Below are 21,562 nucleotides of genomic sequence, written 5' to 3'. Positions count from 1 at the left end.
CAATTTTTTTAGTATTTTTTTTTAACTGTCGATAAAAAATTATTCTCTGGATAAAAAGTACCTTTATTTATTATTATTTTCAATATTTTTTAATTAATTGACTATTTATAATTTTTTTTTTATTTATTAAAAGAATATTTATAATCTGTATACATTATTATACAATAAGCAAATTATGATTACAGTTATAATTACAATTAAAAAAAGGGACTTAACTCGAATATTTGCGGAACTCAGTTTAATGTTATTCCTAAATAGGTAATAAAAAATTTGTTAAGAATTTTAAATTTGGTTTTAAGGTCGATATGTTTAAAAATTTTGAAACTTTGAAGTGATATTATACCTTTATATTATAGCTATATTGGATGATATAAGTGATTCAACAAATCTGTTATGGCCGTCTTCTATTGTCAGGTAAGCTAATATTAGTTTATGGGTTTTTATTAATATTAGATCCTCGAATGTTGCATCAAAAACAAGAATATTACAAGTGATAATGAAAGAAATATGGTCTTAAATTCGTTTTTTCCTGTTATAGTGTTAAATTATGCATTTTAGATATTGAGTTATCAAGTATATTTATTATTTTTAAACAAATATAAATTATGGTCATTTATCTTTTCCAGTATATACGTCTTAAAGACGTAATAATATAGCTTTAGATACCAATAAACTATAAAACCTTGACTTTGCCGATTTCCACCAATTTTAATTCTAGGTACTACAAATGAAAATTTTTATACAGGTAAGTACAGCAGGATAATTTTGAATATAAACTTTATATTAAAAATGCCTTAAAAAGATTAAATAGGCAAAATATTTACGTTTCTAGTTAAAATATCATAATTTTTACCTAAGTCTTACATTAAGGAATGTTAAACCTTTGATTTGCTTAATTAATTTTATAATGTAAACATAAAAAAATAATAGGTAAATTATGGTAATTATTAACAGTTAATATTATAAGAATTTTTGAATATAAAAAATAAAAAGCATAAATATGTTGTCTTCAACAAGTGTATGAAACAATTTGTTTTACATATTGTTTTTACTATGGTACTACATTCATTCCATTTTTTTTTTAATTTTGACAAAATCGGCTAGTAATGTCAATATAAGTCTACTACACATTTACTACAGCAAAATAGATCTTTGCATTTACGATTTTCCCTTAATTGTAATTGTTTAAAAAAAATTGTATATATTAGATTAGCATAATAATTGATAATACATAATAAAAATAATAATAGGAATAAGGTAGTTGAGCAATTATTTATTCAGAGCTTTATCAATAAAGTTCTATTCAATATTTAAACTACTAAGGAAAATACTTTTATTAGAAGCTGAATACTTGTAGTTATCTTAATACGTATTTTTTTTACAAAAAATATTTTATTTTAATTAAACCGAAGCAATGGTTATTAGTTATTGACATTCAATTAGAGGTTAGTCTTTATGTTTAAAATACATATATATTATTACATGTCGTATATCAAACCTAATTATTGTACATAACTTGTATAAATAATTGTAGATTACTTTAATAAATAAAAAAAATTTCAAATTTGATTTTAATGATCATTGTTTACAAAAAAGGAATCCTAAACTGAGATTAGGTCGGTCTACGTTATTAAGTACAATTCTTGATATATTTTTAGATATTTCTATTAAATTAATGGATTTTAGTATAGTAGGTACCGCAAATTGATTTAATATTTTCTGAAAACATTGTATTTATTTTGTTATTAGAATTACCTTATTATATTATTGTTTTTAAACTTTTGAATTAATACTACAAAAAAAAATAAAAATCTTAAAATAGTGTAATTATTAGGTTCATAGTATAAATAAATAATATCTTAAAATTAATTTGCATATTTTTAAAATGTCATTGCGTATAGAAAAATTTAAAACACGTGTAGAAATCTTAGTCCCCATGAGGCCACGAATGTTTTTGAATCATAACTGTTTATAACAAAAGATAATTTATTGTTAAAATATGTAATTTCATTAAAATTTGAACTTTAAATGTTATTAAAAAATAACTTTGTAAATTTTTACTTTCTGTATGAGTGTATGAACTACTAAAGAAGAATATAATATCACGTTTTCAAATCTGAGATATAAAATTGAATATTTTTTAAATTTTTTCTACTAATACTCGTTAATAAATTTCCACGATTTTAACGAATTTTGTAGAAAATTGAATAGCAAATTCATATGACAAATTGTACTTATATAGTTATGTGTAGGTATTGAATAATTTTTTACTGTTATATAAAACATTTTTTTGTGGGATTTAGTCTTAAAAATCAACTGAAATTTATTTTATCATTATCTACAGAAAAAAAAACTTTACATTTTAAATGTTAATTAATAACTCAAAATCAAAATACTTAGAAAATTATACTATGTGTAGAAAATGCAAGTAGAAACATTTAATGGAAGTTCCATGTATTTATTGATTATTTATTTTTAATTACAACAAAAAATAAAAACCATTAAGGAGAAATAGTTATTTTAGAAGTAATAACATAGGATACCATAATATAATTTAATTTTAAATGTTTGTAAAAAATAAATGTGACTTTTTGATAAACTTTTTATTATGTTACAAGTAAAAAAATTAACAAGGAATATTGTATTAAATTACATTTTCAAGCAATATATTTTAAATTGGCATTTAAAGAAAAAAATACTAAACAAAAAAATGAAGATGTCAAATGTCTATAAACTGTTCAAAGTTATACCAAAATAATAAAATCAATTTTTTTAAATATTAATTTCAAATAAAAATTCTATTTTTCCTAAATATTTTGTTTATTTTTCTAAATTATTTGGAAACTTGAAATTTTACATTCTTGACTACTTCAAAGTACGAAATAGATCCAATTTTTTTATGAGAAATCAGCCTCAAATTTTAAGATCAATTAAATTTAACAACTATAGATATATCATGTAAATAAACACTAAAACAAAATCATTGTGAAATCAATATATTCATCGCTCTGCTCAAAATCTAAAATTGCTTTAATAAAATAAATTTAAAATTTTTCTTATTCCTTGTATTGGGTATACATTTTTTATTTTTCTAAATTTTAAAATTGACTACAAAGTATTTAATGACTGATATTTATAATTTTGGTTGATAACAGTCATCATTAAATACATAGATACATTTTAAATACTCAAAAGAACATAGCAATATTAATCTATTTCTAATTTAATAAATATGTATTTTAGTAAACATACTCAAGGATATTATTTTATAATTATAATTCTATATTACTAAGTAGGTACTAGATAATAAAAGTTAAAAATCTTTTTTATATTTTCAAACTAAATTAAATTATACTATCCAAAAGCAGTGAGAATTTAAATTTAAGTACCCATATTTTATTAATATTATACCTTTTTAAAATTTTCAACTGCATTTTATTTATTTAATTAATTATTAATATAAGCCCTGTAAGGCTCAAATACAATAATTTACAATAGATTTAACTATAATAAAGTGGAATAAAAAATAAGTATATAATTCAAATAGTTATGTAAATAATACCAAAAGATTTTAAAAAAAATCATAAACATATTAAGAAAACTTATTTTGCTAAATGAAAATCAGGGGTATAGATCAAATTACATTTTTTCAACTCATTAAACCCTCAAGCAACATAATATAAGGGATTTTTATAGCGATAATATATTATGATGTTTGACGGAATGAAATTGAGAATGTTTTATTTTGAATAAAATAATTTTTTGCATTATGATTATTATTTATTGATAGTAAATAAAAATAAACATATAGTTTTTATAAATTTTATATCACACTACAGTATAAAATATTATCTAATTAAATATTTAAATTATTTTTTAGTATTTGATTTGTTATCAATGGCTTAATTGGAGGTATAATAAAATATAGTTTAACAATATAGAGAATCTCCAATTTATTTTTTTATAACAATACAAAATATTTTTATACAAATACATTATAGACCATACAATAGGAACATGTTGTTTTAAATTAAATTTTTTTTAACTATACCAGAATGATACATTTTTATCAATAAACAGCACTTTAAATTAAACAATCATTAAAAATTATTTAATTATCATCTTACAGACAACAATAAATTTGCATTTAGTAATTCCAAATTTTTGTTGTTAGATTGAATATTAGATTAATTAACCTATTATCAAGCTTAAGGTTAATAATATTATCAATCTATAAGTGTTGAACAAATTAAGATAATTTTTAAATTATATGTACATATATATATATATATATATATATATATAACTTATTTAAATAATAAATTCTGTAAAACATCAAGATAACACAGATAATAATCTTATTTTAAACAACATCAAATTGAAGTTCTTCGTTGAAGTATAGTTTAGTAGCATGCAGTTCGAATATGCATTATTAAAATAAATAACACAAGGATAGGATGTTTTTTTATGTTAAATACTTGAATTAAAAAAGTAATACTTCTTTTCATTTGAAATCAAAAATTAAAAAAGAAATAGTGGCAATCTACAAATAAAAAAAAACAAAACATTAACATTACCATATGCTTATACTAATGCTATTATGTATACAAATTTTAACAGTTGATGAGTTTATTGTAGTCAACACTGTTATTATCTACATAAGAAGTGGTCTGGTGTGATGCGGTGGTTGGTCTCAGTCACTTATGTATAACATGTAAATTTACCAAGCAATAAACTATTGTTTAAAAAATAATATATATTTATTTTCAACCAATAATTTAAGGTTATAAGGATTCATTGATAATTTTAAATAGTAATAAATTTAGATTCAATTTTTCTATACATAGACTTATCAATAGAGTTTAATTATTTAATTAAATTTCACACGAGAATAGCAAAAAATAGTCAGTACCTAACATATATAGAAATACAGTAAGAAATCTAAGACAATTTGAAGCATTACTATACATGAATAATAATATAAAAAGTACATAACACGAGAAATTAATAGATAATATAAAAGCTAATTTATGATTAATATAACATTGTACAAAAATTAACCATATAATAAAAAAAAGAATAACAAAATGATTCATAGACAATACAGTAGCTACATAATTATTTCAAAATCTTGTTTTTCTCCAGTTAAATTTTATTTATTTTAACATCATAAATACATTATCTTAATCTTCTACAATTACAAATTAAATTTGATATTTATGTAAATTAAAATTTATGAATAAATAATGAATTACATAAATTAAATCATCAATTAAAAATTGTGAATACTACTTTATTAAACATATTGGTATATCTTACAAAAAGTAACTTAAGTCAAATTATATATTTCATGGTAAATAAGGTTTAAAACTATAAAATGGCTTTGATATTTGAATTTTTTTTTTTTATGTTATAGGAAAGTAGTATTCAAAAATAATATTAAATCAAGGGGTTAATATAATAAATATTTAGGTTTAGTACTAAATCTTTTTTTTCTATTATTTAACAGTAAATTACTTTTTGAAAGACAATAATGGCATATGCACATTGTACACAAATATTAAAACTATTAAACATAGAACATAATTTAAAAAATAGTTTTTAGATAAATATTGACATATACATATTTGACCACAAATATAGTGGTTTACTGCATGCCTTAAATTAGTTTTGATTTATAAAATAACATGCAAAATTTACATTAATGGTAGATAGTCAATCTCAATACCAACATTTATTTTGTTGGTATACATATTTTATAATGTATAAAATGTATGAAAAGAATCAATATAACCATTCACAAATACTGTATTGGTTTAATTGAACTATTAATTCTCTTATCAATGATTGGTATAGCTTATACTGCTTTTTGTGTTTCCTGAAAAAAATAAAAATAAAATATATAATATAATGTCACAATAATAAAATAAATATTTGTTCTAGTTTTAAGTAATATTATTATGTAAAAGATTCTTATATTACTAGTAAACACTTGTGACAATTGATTATTTATTAAAGAATCACTCTGTATACTTATTTAAATGTAATATAGAATAATGATAAAAATATAATATATATCTAATATTACTACTAGGTATCTCAATATCTCTCATTAACTATACTAGTATAAATTATTTGTACTTTCTTCAAACCTGAAATAACAAAATATATTAATATTTTTATCTTCTATACTTATTGTTAGACATAAATTTATTTCTGAGTATGAATTAAAAAACATAATGAAAACTAATATCATTATTACTTATAATCGATTTTGTTGTAAATTTAACTTTAAAAATAAATAATAAATTCTGCAAAACACCATATTATTATGTATTAGAATTAAAATTAAATAATAAAAAAAAGTCAGGAAGTATAGGAACTTTTGTTTGAAAGAGGCTGGCTCTTGACCTTCAGTAGGTTGGGCAGTTCTATCGGTCAACTATAAAAGATACAGATATATATTTAATACGAGCATTTTTCCACACAAACACTATAATAATAACGTTCATATTATACGAAATGGGCGTAGTCTTACCATGGATAATGATATATTAATAATAAAAAACGGCCAACAGTTATCCTTGGACCATGGTCATTGGCACCAATAGTTCATCCTACTCGGTACAGTGTGATATTCATTATTTCATTTTAAACAAAATTATAGATTTATAAACGAAGTGTTTTACCGTCAATATTGCAATTTTTTTTTAATATTGTATATTTCATGAAAAAATTGCAAGTTTAGCACGTGAATTGACTTAGAAACAACAAAAAATAATTTTCCCAGATGGTCCTATCCACAACTACCGCACGAGTTCATGTACCGTGGAGAAGAGTTGAATGTCCGGCCATCGGTCTAAGAACCATCCATTCACCTGAACAAAACCTGCACTCCTCCACCTCCTCTTGTCATCAAATCATCGCAATTCATGTCCGTGCAATTATATATATTTATATATACACGTATGTAGTTAAGATTTCATACATACACAATAATAAGTAATATATCATTGACCAAGGATACATGTAACACAATACCCTATCCAAGTTTCATTTCCCACAGCCGCAAATAGTAAATAATATTAAAACTAACCATGATTAAATACCATAGCGAGTATTTATCATTACATTTTCTTTTGACAATGTCGATTGCAATCTTTAAAAACAAACACTATAGAATATCGTAAAAAAAAAATCAAAATCGCAAAAGAAAAAACCTGGAAAACTTTTTAATAGGAACAATAATTATATATATTCTTCAAGATAAGTACTTAAAATAAAAATACTGTGTGAATAATATGTGTACACCATTTTTATAAAGACGCGTGTAACTAATTTTGACATTACAGAGTGTCTCGACAGTCGAGGGATATATAACGAGTTCGAGCAGCTATATATAGAGTGGCTCGTCTGAAAAATATTCATTATTCTTCGTGAGGAGACAAAAATAATATACTTTTTTTTTTCAATAAACCAGTTTTAGACAAATATTCACCACCGCTTAACTAATCCACAGTATGACCAAACGAGTAAGATTTAATAATTAACATTCCACATAAAACAAAAAAAATCGAGTTATCTATAAATAAAATTAAGCCGTTTTATATAATATGTAAGTAATTATTTGTTATTTAATTTTATTACAAATTCCAAATCATAAACAATTCAATAATTTAATTTTAGTACATTAAAATATAGAAGATCCCTAAAAAAAAAAACTTGACACAAAATAAAATTCATGAATTATTTTAGTAGTTATATAAGGTTAATCCATCACAACAACAATCATGAGTCATTATAAAACGTGTTTTATAAGATTCCAAAAAAAGATTGCCCTCCTGGACACTTGAATCTTTTTATATACCAAACAAATATTGGGTATCAAAACATTAATAGCTTTACCAGTTGTTAGGATTACACTTAAATACTTTATTAATATTACTTAACATTAAATAATTACAATGTATGATGATTAATGGCTAAGTAAAAATTTGATATAAATTAAAAATATATAGTTTAAATACAATACCTATTTGAAAATAACTATTGATTATGAAAATATCAATGTTATTAGTTATTATAAATATAAACCATAAATATTATATTAGACACTAATAATAAATAATATTTTAAAAAACAGTCATTAATTATTGTTATTCCTAAATCCTAATCACGGAGAAGCTGAAGATAATATTGTAACAGCGTATGGAAACAGTCACCACCGGCTGCGGAACAAAATTAAAAACGCAATCGGTGGTGGAGTTACCAAAACCCATTACAAAAAAAAAAACATCCATAGGTAGTCGAAATGAAGACTGGGTTCACAGCGATGTAAATTTGAAGTAAAATCAGTAGGTTTGCGTGACCAAAATGAGGAACTTCCAACCATTGCGGGATACAAAATAAATAACGCCGGCAATGGTTTGGAGTTACCACAGCTTGAATCACGATTTTTTCCAGCGTTTCTAGTCATCCCCTCTCTGCGGTAAATTTTTTTTATAATATGATCATTACTATTACTCAGGAGAGACGATGTTTAGTGAATACCGCTATGCCAAATTCAGCGACGATTCAAGGTTGTCTTGTCAGGTTCAATAACTCTTGGTAACCTGTACACGCCAGCAGCCAATCATAATTGACTTACAACTATTATAGTAGTAACAGTAACAATCTTTACAACGAATATTATTTTAGAATTTACGAGATAAAAAAAGGAGTATACATTTTATTTACCAAACTTTTAACGATTGTTTTAATATTGTAGTTGTAGTAGTTCTAGTTAAAAACAATTAATTTTATAGAATTATAGTAGATCGTTAGAAGAAGTCACTAACTCATGGGGGTTAACAGATAATCAAACATTAACAAATAATGAAAGAAAGATATACAATCAAAATTTAAAAAATATTTTATAATTCTAAATAATAAATTAGTCTTAGGTGAACTATTTTTAAAAATTACTTAACATAATAATAGATTTAATTAGTATACTACTTATTTGACGTTATCGTAAGATCAATAAAAAAATAAACAATTTTAACTCACTCAAGGTAAATAAAACGAAAAAAGATTTAGTATAAAATATAAGAGTAAAAGCTTCTTTAATAATAATAAAAAAAAATCTAAGCAGTTTCAATGATTGCTATATTATATTGGATTTCAAAAATAAACGGGTAGATAAAATAAATAACCAATGTCATTATGATTATTAATATTCCCTGATAGATTTATTGTACAAAAGAAAAAAACTGAACGTTTCAACATAATATATATTTCTATCACGAGGGTTTTAAGGCAGATGTTTGGATGTATAAAAGGGAAGAGCACAAATGCTATAGGTCACGCAAAAGGGATGAAGGGAATAACAAAAACAATATAAATCGATTCTTCCGTTTGTTATACTTGTATGAAGTGGAATATGTCTGATGATAAATTACCACGTTTTGAAGTTAAAAAGAAAAATATTATTTTGTTTCGTTAGTTAATGCAGATATACTGAAGAGTAAAAAGTTAAAATGTGAATTGGTAAGAGTGTAAGAAAAATGAGTTGGCGTAAAATACCGCGACTTCGGGGGTTAGAAGGACAAAATTATATATATATTGATGATTTTGTGTGTAGGTAATATACGTATATATATTATAAAACAGACTGTTCATTCGATTAGGGTGACTTGTGGGGGATGGGCGAGGGTCGCGTAGGAAGCCGAAGCCGGCTATGACCTTCAAACAGCAAACACACACATACACAGGCTTGCCATCTGTTTTTACCGAATAGTTTTATACACTGTGGTATTGAACTTAAAGATATACTCGATTAGGAACATTTTTGTTTAGTACATTATTTTCTATACATTCAGATCTACATCAAAAATACAAATAATAACGACTATTAAAGCACAAAGACCTTATATTGAATCGAGAGTGATTAAAACATATAAATTTTGATAGTATAGGCATTAGAATGGGCATCTAGGTATTTTAACGAATTAAGTTTTCAAAAAGACACAGAGTGTCGTACAACAACTTTAAAACACTTAAAAATTATCCACGTGTCATTAGCCAAATAACAAACAGTAACCACCAACATGAGTTCCAAAATAAACGAAAACTCATCCTTACCTTGACGAATAGTTTAAACACTACAACGCAGATGGTTGACAGATAAAAATGTAAAACAACACACAAAACTAATTGGTCACTGATGGAGAAATATCAAAATTATTAAAACAAATAAACGTTAAATCCATCGTGTGAGATCGCAAGGGACGTAGACCGAAACGAAAACCGAACTGCCGGCAACTGAGATCCGAAAGCCGCGAGTATACCGATGCGTGTGCGCGGTACGTACCGATGTGAGGCGTTGCTAGCCGGCAACGAACGACAACGTAAAGGGGTGGAGAGGGAACCGTAGAGGCCGAAGGGACACCCCCTCTCGACGACAAGCACAATATTATACCATACGGCGCCAACGCCCATGAGTAAGGGTGAACAACTAACCTAGGGTAAGAATTTTAACAATGGTCACCGCGTGTACACACGGTAGTCAGTGGCGGTGGTGTAGGTCGTTTTCAGTCCTATCCGCCGCCGATACTCCTCATACGGGCTAATATCCATTATATGATTAACCGTTTTTTTTCATCAGGGGTGACAACAATACTATGAACATGCGCCCCGGCAGTGTGAAAACACAATATTCACATTGAAATTTTAACGAAATTTGGGGGCATGCGAGTATAACAATATTATATTATAATACATAGAAGGGGCTTCTACTCTTCGTCGATCGGAAAAAAATTCAAACGTAAATTGAATACATTGAAAATAATACATTAAGAAGCGGCTTTAGAATAGCGGTTAAAATAGAATATGTATATCTACCTAATACATATTACGAAAATATTGAATTACGGGATTCGAGAATCTTAAGATGATATATTTCCAAAATCGGTACAACACTACAATACTATTATTATTATAATGTTGTATTCATGAAAATAACAGCTATTTAACACCAAGTATTATAAACTTCACAATTATATTAATCATTGTGAGTCAAGTAATTTAATTTCTAAAAATAGTCAGTAAAATAATATTAAACAACAGAAATTTTAAAATGACTTCGGAAAAATGATTAAATTATACGTCATATAACTTGTAAGTTTTTAATTAATTATCCGTTTGTATACCAAGATTTGAGCTATTTATTTTAAAATAAAATTAATAAACTATTCTAAAATCGATTTTATTTACTAACACAAGTATTTTTTTATAATTAATGCATCATACCACATTATTATGCCATATTTTGCACGCAAAATATGACAAACAAATTAGACATTTAGAAAATAAACATACAGAGGTGTAACATGTTAAAATTAAATTCATTTTAAAACCAACACGTTAAATAACAAAAAAAATTAATATAAATTACATATATCTACAACATCAAACGTATAAATAATGGAAATAATATTTATAGTTTTAAAAAGTAATTAAATTATTATTTAACAATGTTTTTGAATTTCATATTGATAATATGAATTTTGATCAATAAATTGAATGCCAGAAACGTTCAATACCAAGTGTAAGATAAAATTATATAACAAATTATACCAATAATATAAATAATATCCAACAAAAATTTGTATTAAATAATAATAATAAAAATTATCTATAAAATTATTTAATAATATTAGATTATATCTTAATTAATTCTTTCATAATATATAAAATAAAATTATTTTACCCAAATAAACCCAAAATGAGCGCGTTTAATTTTATTAGAATTTGTTAAATATATAACTTGGTTAATATAAAAATAAATTGCTTTACAAAATGACCACTAAATTCGAAAGATAAACACATGAGTCTTTAATATGTATTTTCTAAAAGGAAACAGCCCTAAGTTATACAGTATGAAAAACTGCAGATTAATTTTATATGAAGACAAAAAATATATTTTACCTATCAACTATTACTTATTAAAATCTGACTGAATGTTATCAACAATAAATTGACGTATATAATAAGACTATAATGTTAAATTAATCGAACTGCAGGTAGTAAATAATAGCAACTATCATAAGAAGTATGTATAATCGAAAAAGTAATTAAATTATTTTTAGACACTTGGGCCTTTAGAGATAAAGATACTAAAGCCTTGAAGATTTCACATAGAAAAATGTATACACGATTATTTTTAAACATAGAATTTTTTTCCTGAATTACCGACTAGATCGCAGGAGACCTTGAGAGGAAAAATTTCTGAGCCGTTGCAGTTACATAATAAGCAATAACAAACCGTTCGGACACCGTAAGGTTTCTTTGGTCGTAACACAACGGGAAACACGTAATTAAATCAGTAAAAAAAAAATGTATTAAGGTACATAATATTATAATTTTCGAGGTGGACGAAAATATTGACGCTGTACAATCGCAGAAGTAATACTTACCCTATGACGAGACGAGCTCTCAGAAGGGGTTGAAATGATAAAATTATTAATGTTGTTGACGTGCACTAACTTGTAGGTAATTTGAAATTTTTTTTTTTTCAGTGACCCGAAGAATTCGGAAAAAAATAAAAATACCATACAATACTATTTTAACATATACCGATACATGGAGTACGGAGAAACGTAACAAAAATAGTAAATACTAATAAAAGAAATATACCGTGTTCAATATTATGACGGACAGGTGGTTGCAGAGTCCTTGAAGGTCTACGAAGACAATGGGTGAGAAGAAACGACCTCAGCCCGGCACAAATCATGGTCAAATGCTCCTTGTCTGCGGTGTTCGCGAATGACGCCAAACCGGTCTCGCCCCGCAACACACGGCGCGCACACGCACACATGTACCAGGTAACAACACAACACGACGAACGGCGCGGCAGGCTCGCGCGCGAGGGAACGCACAATACAGACGCGTCGCGATCGCAGTGTTGCCACAACCGACGATCGCGGACTGGAATCGAACGGACAACAACGACGACGACGACGGCGGCGGCGGCGGCAGCAGCAGCAGCAGCAGCGACGATGATTCCAGGCCTCCAGGGATTGACGCGAGACAGACGGATGAACGAACAGAATGATAAAACATGATTATTAATTATTCTATTTCGAATACTTCGCGAACATTTGTTTCATACGGGCGTGCGATAACGACTCGTACACGATGCAATCGAGCAGTATCTCACTCTTCTTGACCACCACGGCCAATATTGTAGAAGAAAATTACGTCACGGACTTCGTCTAGTTTATATGTTTGACGATGAAAACTTAACCGATCTTCTGACTTACGTATCTATAGATCTACAAAAAAAAAAATAGAAAATATAAAAAAAATAATAATTTTCGAATAAACCCTTTGACGTATAAATGTGTAATATTAAAACATGTAATTTAAATATTATTATTTTTAGTCGTGTAGAATCAGATTCTAAGAACTTGCAACAACAATAAAAATTAAATATGAATTTTACATTAAAATCAAATAGGTACAACAAATACAATAGTCAATACTATACACCTAAAACAAGCAAACACTACAAAATATGTCATAAAAACATTATGTGATACATGTTTGTTAAATATTTCAAACTGATTATAGCAAAAACATTCAAGTAAGTTGTAAACGATGAAACATACTTATTTTCTAGGAAAAATAATAGTTATATTATAAACCTTTAAGAGTTTGTATACTATATATATACTGTATACAATAACAATAATCGATGTATAATATATATAGAAACGAATATATTATGTAATATGATACTTTTGTTTAATTTAATTTATAACATGGTACAAATTTTTTTAATTATTAAAAATAAAATGGAAATAACTTATTAATTTTTAAGTTTTAATGAGTAGCTTATTAATAAATATAATATATAATAATAAGTCCAATGTTTTGTTTTCCCTATTTTATTATTTTGAATTATAATTTTAAATAAACTGTAAGACAATTTAATATAATTAAGCATGACTATTTTAAACAAGAATATATTAACAAATAAACAAATCATTCATTTCAATTGAGTTTAAATATTATTTTGTACTTTCCATACATAATAGTTTTTAGTGATTACTGATTAGTTATTAAAAGCTCGTAACCATGTATGAGTTAGTCGGGTGTAACTGATTAGAGAAACAATGAACAAAATATAGTTATATTAAAATCTTTAAATATTTCATATAAAGAAAAATAGAAACCCACTATCTAAATACGATTATATAAATGGTCAACTATACAGAATGTAAATATTATGTGTAGTGTATACAATTTTAATGCATATAAGAATACTTATGAAAATCTAAAAAGAATTACAAAGAAATAATTCTATTTTTTTTTTTTTTTTTTTCTATAGGAGTTCATAATGTTTATATAATATTATAATTTTAATGACAAAGCATCTTCTAGTAACTTGCCCACACGGTTAAATATACAATGCAAGAGATTTTGAACTCAAACAATTTTAACGATTATGAAGAAATAAGAAGTATCCTTAACATTTCCGTTTTTATCCGGGCTTATACACATGTTCAGTGTTCACCACTGTCGAATGCCCCGATTCTAAGGTCTCTTTCTACAATTGATGGAATTTTTACCTGAAACTATCACAAAAGAACAAATTTGATCGTTGACAAAGGTATTTTTTCAGCCGCCAGTTTGCATCGATTTTGAAACGTTTCAGTAGAAATGCACAAGGGATTAAATCATAACACCTGGACATCTAACTACATACAATTCCCAAAATTTATATTTTCTAATACCTATTTTTGGGATATCATATTGCCTTTAGAAACAGAACTACTATAAGGTTATTTTTGTTCAAAGACTTCGAAAATATATACAAAGATTTTAAGCCAATATTAATATTTATATAATAATTCATAGGTATATTTAAAAATAATATACAATTGAAGGTAATTTCATAATATGTATTTTACATTTTCTCATCAATATTTGATGGTTGTATACAATAATTCTAATTATATTAAATTATACATTAATTAATTTGTTAAATTGGCCCAAACGCCAAATAATGCTAGATTTTTACCAAGTGTTCGTTGAACTCGTTCGAGTTGTTAATTACATGTTATAATAAGTAAACATGAAAACCTTTAAAATTAATTAAAATTTAACTATGGTTTAAAACCTATTAAAAACTTAAGTAGTATTATAATATTATTATACAGAAGTATATTTTTGTTCAATTATACATAATATCTGGTTTAAAATTCAAATAATTATATTTTGTTAATATTCTAAATAATAAATTTTTTTTATGAATAATGACAAAATCAAAGATACTGCTCGTTTTAATTTTTTTCTGAATACTTTACACTTAATTTACCTACTATTAGTCAAATAATAAAATATGTACACTATTATCAAGAATATCTAAAACGATTTCTGTCCAAAAAAAAAAAAAAAACCTTGAATTTCATTTTTAAAATCTATCTTTAACAAACCAGTGAAAATATACAGACGTACACAAAAACAAAAATAATTTTGCACTTGATAAAACGAAAATTCTAATCAAATATTCTGATAATATAATGGACTAGTAAAAACAAAATAAATACCTTGAAATTTAAAGTGTTCTAATTTAGATTTCAGAAATAAAGAATTACTTACATATTATTCAATAAAATATCAGTTATAAGTTTTTACAACTAGAAAATTAAAAAAAATCGATTAAAAATTCAACTAGTACTACTATTTAAAAAAAATTACAAAATATTTTACAAAAATCCAAACGTAATTATTGAATGAATCAATGTACATCCACAAAATATTAAATTGTTTTCCAAAAGAGAAAAATTTTAATTTTATAGGTTACTCATTAACTATTATACATTGAACAATTGAAAATATCTTTATGATCGTATGGCTGTATGCTATAGCTTATACGTGTATTTTATACAGAAAATTACGAAAAGAATGCATAAAACCTCTTCAGCGTTAATCAAAATAATAACGTAGCGTATACGGGAAAATGAACACGTAAAACAACGTAGGTACAGTTTATAAATGCAATATACACGCATTTAATATGTGTGCAACTTGTATTTATGTTCCAGCTATTCGCAGCCGAGATTGTGTAAGAAACGATCCGAAGGAGTTCAGTGATTCGTGTAGCCGAACCACCAGCGTGTGCCCTTGACATCGGCCAAGTTGAACGTCCGGAGTACGACGCTCGTCAACGTCTTCAACCGCCGCCGCTGCCACTGCCCACCCGCCAAGCACGACGGACCACCCCTCCTACTTCACACATACTGACATACGTACACATATATACTACTATTATATATATATATATATATATATATACATACATACGAATAGAGATGCCCCCGCTAACCGCCACCCCTCATGCCATTATGAGTAAGACGAGACATTATAGGTAGGTAGGTACCAACGTGTACGCGGCGCACGAAGTATAATTTTCGAAGAAAAAAATTAAAATGGCGAATTACTAAAATTGCGATTACATTGCAATCACTAGCGGCCATCGTCATCGATGTCGTGCGGCTACCATTCGTTTATTATTATGCAATTTTTTTCCAATCTTTTTTTCTTCTTGCAAAAAGGTTAACGAACCAAAAGAAAATCCACCGTGCCGGAAAACCGGTTTCCGCCGCGAGGCTCACACGCGCGCACGACAGCGGTCAGCCGACCGGTAGTCGACGTAAATGGCCCGTGCCTGAGAAGTAAGAAAGCACACATTCGAAAGCTTAAGGAAATAATATCACACGCACACATAATCAAATCGATTCTATGACTTAACAAACGTATCGCTCAAAAATATTGGTTGAAAATAATTTTAGTTGAATTTATATTCGGTTTGTTTATTAATTAGTCTTCATTTAAGTACACACATACCAATCGACATATTATAATTCGATAATAATACAAATAATAGTCTTAAGATTAATAATGTTAAGATTTATTAGTCATTTTGTCGATATGTGCTAAAATAGTGTATAGTAAATACTAAGTTTTATGAGCGAGTCAATTTTTATAAAACATTAATAACAAAGGTAACGAAATCATTAAGTACGCTTCAATCGTTAATTGACTAGATTATCTACATGTAACACGACGAATTTCTATTCCAGATAATCTTAATTAATCTAAATTAAGTTAAACTGTATTTATTTCAAGAAATTAAATTAATAAATCTATTAATTTTGATATAAAATATCTAGGTGAATTCTATTAAAAATACGATTTACGTCTTATAATATTTTTAATATAATGAAAATACATTTTAAATAAAATGTAATTAATAAAATCAAAATTAAATAAAAGAACTGGTTTGATTTTCGTGTTTTAGCATCGTAAAGATCGTTGCACTCTTACATCAAGGTTATTTGCCTCTAAATTTTATTACATTACGCGTTCATGTGAAGTATAAAAATGTGTTTAAGTCATATTAATGTAATAATGAGAAAAAATCTTAAAAAAGATAACCGAATAAATGTCGAAAATATATTTTTTAAATTTTTAGGGAACATAAATAATTGAATATTATTAAATATTGAAATTGTGTATTGACATATTATGAGTACTGTAAGTAATTATAAACATAGCTGATGTTATAGAATAAAATAACATTTTAAATTCTAATTACCTATGGTATATGACTAATATTATAAGTTATAGTAAACTATCAAATAATCATGTTTCTAACTCCAGAAATAAATAAATAGTAAATTATTATTATTACGTATATTTTTTGATTTCATTTAGTAAAATAAAATATATTTTTTATTTTTCTTAGTTAACTATGTGAATAGCACAAGTTAGGAATTATAGTAATTTGTGATAAATTTAAGGAATTTTATCTTTTATTTTAACTTTAAGATCAATAATTTATAAATTATAAGCAACCAAATGTACGAATCTAATAAATTCAAAAATTTAATTCTTTTAAAGAAAATACATTTTTATTTTTAAAAACAGAAGGAAAATTTAAATAAGATATTTCAAATATTTAAAACTTAATTTAATTAATAAGTAGATAAACAGTTATAAATCTTAATTCACTTTATCATACTTGATTAATTTGATTCTTATTGAAAAAAATAAATAGGCAACTTAGTAATGAAAGAAGCTATTATTGTTGCCTACACTTGTTTATAATACACTTACAATAGTGCGACTAGATATCTTACATCACGGAGATTTTCCTACATTCAAGGGACAAAATAAACTTCAGTTAATAAATAAAAATATTCTTAAATTTCAGATAAATAAAGTTGATTAATATAGAACTATAAAATTGTATTTCTAAAAATCAACTTTATTCAATCACGAGTTTTTAGTTTTAAAATATATAGCATTTGTTACGCAACTAATAATTTTATAACTTCTTTTAATGATTATATAATAAGTTGGTAATAAATTAAATTTTTAAGGTGTATTTTTATGCAATAAATTGTTATTACAATGTCAAAATGTATTTAATTTAGGGTTATTGCATAATGCGTAATATTATCTAGGACTTTATAAAATTGTTTAAAAAATGATTTGACTTACTTGGTTTTCGGTGGAATTTTGAACAAAACCTAATTAGTAAATAATATTAGTTTTTATAACAATATTTGATAAGGAACGTATGACAATAATAATAATCGCTTTCTTAATTTAGACAACCTACTGCTTTTAACATTTAACTACATTAATTTATAGACGGGAAAAAACCATGTTACGACTTTTGAATTTCAAGAACTACTATTAAGAAAGATAATATAAATACGTATTTAATAATAATATAATGTACAGTTTATTAGCTTAAAAGGTTGTCTCCGTCTAAGTTATTGGCATTTTAAAATATTTATATTTTTCATACTCATAATTTACTTAAAAATTAAAATATTGTAAAAAATCAATGAAAGAACACAGATGTTTTTAACTAAAAGTTTGATAATAACTCTAATTCACTCTAATATCTAAAACTAAAAGCATACTATTGAAACTGGTGAACGAAAATTTACCATGTCGTACGTGTGTAAGACGGACACAATAAAAGCGGGTACGATGTATTTTTAAAGGCCCTTACACACTAGGCTAGTTCGCCCAAAATTAAGCATGTGCGATCGATCGCAGACGACGGCGAATTTTATTCGCTCGTTTAACAGTGTGTATGATTTAATTTAATACAAGCTGTTTAATTTTAAGCAAACGTTCGCGACGATTTAAAATCGCGTTTGCATGCGAACTATTCGCCTAGTGTGTAAGGGTCTTAAACATCAGTAATCGGTACGCATCTATTTACCGACAGTACGAGTACCGAGTGGTATGCTAGTGTGAAATCTAGTTTTAAACTTAATAGTATCGTAATTTTATAAGTTATTTACATAGTAATCTGGTGATTATGTCGCCTAAAAGACTATCATTTTAATGAGAAATTGCAAAATTTTTCATTTACTAAAAAAACTTAAACCAACTGATTTTTATTTACAGTGTACAAGTTTCCATTAATATTTTAAAATTATATAAAATAATTTATAATTTTGGTATCTCGGATTATTTAAAATTTAATCTGGCTAACCTAATTTAATTAAAATCACATATATAATATAATAAATGATCAAATACCATATTTTAAAATGACGATTGTCTTCCTTATTATTTTTTCTTTAGTTATTTATTTCTTACTATAAAATTTTTTACCAAAATGGAACAATCATGAACCAATTTTATATCAAATCTTACACATTATAAATCCAGTACTTCAAAGTAGACTTAGCAATTTAATATTAATTTCAACATTTTTAAAATCAAAATTATTGAAATTGTGTTTAGAAGTCTTGGAGAGTTTTGGCTATTTTAAAATATTTTAATTATTATAATTTTATTATTGAATTTTATAAGAATTTAAATATACATGTGTAAAATATTATACACAATTTTCTAATATTAATTTGTATTTAATTTAATTTAATAACACAAATATATGGTCGATATAAATGTCACATTAAATAGCATACTGAAATAAAAAAAGTGGTGGTAGTTAACATTATAGAACCATAGCCCCTACAAAATATGCATTATTTTTTAAATAGGATTAAATATTTATTACATTAAATTTATCAATATAAAAATGATTTAAAATATATATACAATATTTATAAGAACAAATCTATATATCATTAACACATTAATATATTTTTGTATGAATATTACTAAGTCAAGTAAATCAGATATTTTCATTTATACTTCAATATATCAAATAGAAATTAGAGAAATTATTAAGTAGAAACATACCTTAAGTGACAAGTATTAAAACTATATCAAAGAAATCTTCCCATTAAAATATATCCATTGTTTCTTTATACTGAAAAAAAAAATTAATTTAATATTTTGCAAAATAATAAAAAAAAAATTATATTATATACATTACACATGCACTAAATTAATTTCTTAATATGATGCATATTTAGTCAATATTCTAATTAAGTATATATTATAAGTATTAAATTTTAGACTGAAAAAAAAAAACATTATTATACTTTTTTGTTGTTGGAACTTATCCAAGTTACTGAGTTATTCAATTGATTCAATCATAAAATATTTAGCATTGTAAGTAACATAATTATTAATTATATATGTATAATTTTTGGTTAGGTCTGAATTTAGGGGAACTATAACATCTGTCGGCTAGACCCCTGATAAAGTGAATTTGTTTCATATTTAAATAATATACAATAATTGTTAAATTAATTTTGAAGTATTAAAACAAATATAAAACAATAAAATAATATCATAATGCGCTTTAAAAGATAAATATAGACATATTATATATAAATATTAAACATAAAAAATAAAACTATTTTTTGGAAAAAAAAATTGGAGAATTCAATAAAAATATATATAATAAAGATACAGTAAATTAATAATTTATCAATATGTAATAATGTTACCTTTGTAATTTTTTGAACATTTTATTTTTTGTATGAAGATATAATTTTCAGTAATTTGTTGATTTATCTAAAAATACAAAAATAATTAGTTAGTGATATTTACTTTATTTATTTAAGTACTTATTCAATAAATCATACAAGGTACAAGTAAACAACTTTTGTTTTACAATATCAGTTATTTAAGAATATCAACTAAATAATTTCCATACTGAAATAGGTATAAGCAAAACAAATTTCAAATTTATTATCAAAATTAATTATAAATTATTATTAGTAATTATGTATTGTAATAAATACAAAATAATATTAACTAATTGATTTTACCTCAAAATATTGATAATGTATCAAAGTACACATATTCAATTAAATAAAAAAAAAAAAACCACTATATCTTGATATTATTACAATAGTAATTAAAGAATAATGTCTATTTTTCATTAATTAAAATTTCCTAGACATTTTCCAAAATTAATGTCATAATATATTCAAATGTTCAAGCCGTCCAAGGGGTTTAAAATACATCATTAGTGAAAAATTATAGAAAAATAAAATAAAAACCAATACTTTCATAATATGTAATAAATTTTTTTTTTGAAAAGATAATGCTATAAACACATTAAAAC

The 21,562-nt window shown here is 24.9% G+C and overlaps 1 long non-coding RNA gene across 1 annotated transcript; it reads right to left on the bottom strand.

Annotated features, from left to right (window-relative positions):
- Positions 1-5,631: 5,631 nt before the first annotated feature.
- LOC112600019 lies at positions 5,632-20,321 on the bottom strand. Its single transcript, XR_003114980.1, has 3 exons — positions 20,284-20,321; positions 12,676-13,313; positions 5,632-5,878 (listed from the first exon to the last, which is right to left on the bottom strand). It is a non-coding gene; the product is annotated as an uncharacterized LOC112600019 (long non-coding RNA).
- Positions 20,322-21,562: the final 1,241 nt, after the last annotated feature.

This window comes from Melanaphis sacchari, unplaced genomic scaffold, assembly GCF_002803265.2.
Source record: "Melanaphis sacchari strain LSU unplaced genomic scaffold, SCAv2.0 Contig0_pilon_pilon, whole genome shotgun sequence".
Classification (NCBI taxonomy): domain Eukaryota; kingdom Metazoa; phylum Arthropoda; class Insecta; order Hemiptera; family Aphididae; genus Melanaphis; species Melanaphis sacchari.
Note: the sequence above shows the minus strand (reverse complement) of the source record. Positions and strands in the feature narration are given on the sequence as shown.